The sequence below is a fragment of the Condylura cristata genome, unplaced genomic scaffold, assembly GCF_000260355.1.
Source record: "Condylura cristata isolate star-nosed mole 26May11 unplaced genomic scaffold, ConCri1.0 scaffold00002, whole genome shotgun sequence".
Taxonomy (NCBI): Eukaryota; Metazoa; Chordata; class Mammalia; order Eulipotyphla; family Talpidae; genus Condylura; species Condylura cristata.
The window spans coordinates 69,869,920-69,872,074 of NW_004567103.1; positions in this window are offsets into that span (position 1 = coordinate 69,869,920).

Here is a 2,155-nt window from a genome sequence, read left to right on the forward strand (position 1 = left end):
GGCTTTAGATTCTCAGTGCTGTGCTTCAACCCGCTGCGACACGAGGGAGGGCCCCGGATTGGCACTAATTCTTAAAATGTTTCTTATATTTTACTATTGAAGCCATCCATCCCAGGTTTTTGTTTATTGTTGCATTTTATTGCTGAAAGTAACATCATTCCACATCTGTGCCAGTGCTTGGAAGATCAGGATCCCCCCTTCAGGTATAGTCTAAGCAACACTCCCATCTTCAAGACCCTCATTGTCCTCCACCAAAGACCATGTGTTCTCCCTCTTCCCGGCATTCCTCCCCACACTTCCCTTTGCCTCCCCCTCTCTGATTCCCAAAGATCCATTTTAATCTCTTACTAGTTTTAAGTCTATTCTGATTTTTTAATTTCAAGACTGAATCTTTTTAAGTTTAGCTATAGTTGACATAGAATATTAGTTTCATTTCATAGTCATTTAATATTTGTATATACTAACAAATCATCTCCATAATAAGTATAATCAACAAATATAACCATCCATAGCTATAAAAACTTTGTGTAGTGTAAATTTTGAGGATGTACTCTCTTAGCAACTTGAAAATATACAATAAAATTTGTTAACTGTAGAGCTCATTCATGTACATTGCATGACTAACTCAATAGTATGATTGTCCTCTTAGGAGCTTTGTGCTTCTAAAAATTTTTGCATATCAGCTAGATTAAAAAATGTATTGGCCATACAGTTTATAGTAATATTTTATAGTACCTTTTATTTTGGAAATTTGGTAATAATGCCTATACTTTCACTTCTGACTTTGTTGTTCTTTTTTCTCTAGTGTAACTGAAGTTTGTTCTTATTTTTGATCTTTTTTTTTAAGATTTATTTATTTATTCATACAGAACTGGGGTACAGGCCAGAGATGCGGAGGATGAGAGAATTCACCAGGGACAGAGTGGGGAGCAGAACAGGCAGATCGACCAAGAACACTGCTGAGGGGAGCAGCGGCGGGTCAAGAGAGGTCTGGGCGGGTCAGGAGAGGTCTGCCATGCCATGTGGATCTCCTCCGGGGCATGCGGAAGTGGCTTTAGATTCTCAGTGCTGTGCTTTAACCAGCTGTGCCACCAGGGAGGGCCCTTATTTTTTATCTTTTTGAAGAATCCACTTTTATTCTATTATTTTTTCTATTATCTCTTTATTTCCACTATAACTTGTATTAATTTCTTCTCTTGAAGACTTTGTGTCTAGATTCTTCTTTTTCTAGTTCCCTTAGGTATAAATTTAGGTTACTAAAATTAGACAAACTTTATTTTTTTCTTTTTCAATGTATTTGCAGCTTTAAATTTCCCTCTTAGCATTGTTTTTCATACATTTAGTAAATTGTGTTTATATTTTTTGTTCAAAGTATTTTTTTATCTCTTGTTATGTCATTTTTAAGCAATTAGTCAATAGTGTATTGTTTAATTTCCAGTTTTTAAAAATGTTTCTAGTTTTCCTTCTGTAATTAAGTTCTAGTGTCCCTTCATTGTAATCAGAAAATATATTTTCTATAATTTATATCCTTTTTTTTTTTTTAATTTAATAAGGCTTACTTGTGACCTGATGTAATCTACCCTGGAGTAGTTCTAGATGTACTTGAAGAAAAAAATGCATATTTTGCATATATTTGCTTGGTCCTAATGGCCTATAATGTTATTCAAGTTCTCCATTTCCTTACTGATCTTCTGTCCTGGGTTTTATCTACAATTGAAAGTATAGTATTGAAATCTCTATTATTTCTTCATTCAATTATGTCATTGTTTACTAATATATTTTGGGTCTTTTTTAAATTTGATGTGTACACAAATCAATACTTGTCATAACTTCTCGCTGCTTTGTCACCTTTAGCAGTTTTTGACTTAATTATACTTTGTTTCTGATATTATTATAGCCATCCCAACTCTTTTGTTGGTATTTACGTATATTTTTGTCTACATCTGTAACTCTTGTTCCAAGCACCAGCAAGTTTGTAGTGACCTTTAAATTTCACAAACAGTGGCTTCTTCTTGTCTTACCTGGTTTAAATTCAATGAAATAGCTCAATGTTTCAGGCAGCCCTTAGACACTATAGATCATTACAGGTAAGGTGTATCCTGTTCCCTTTGGTCGAGAGAAGGAATTCAGAACAGGCTGAAGGACTTCTTCAAAA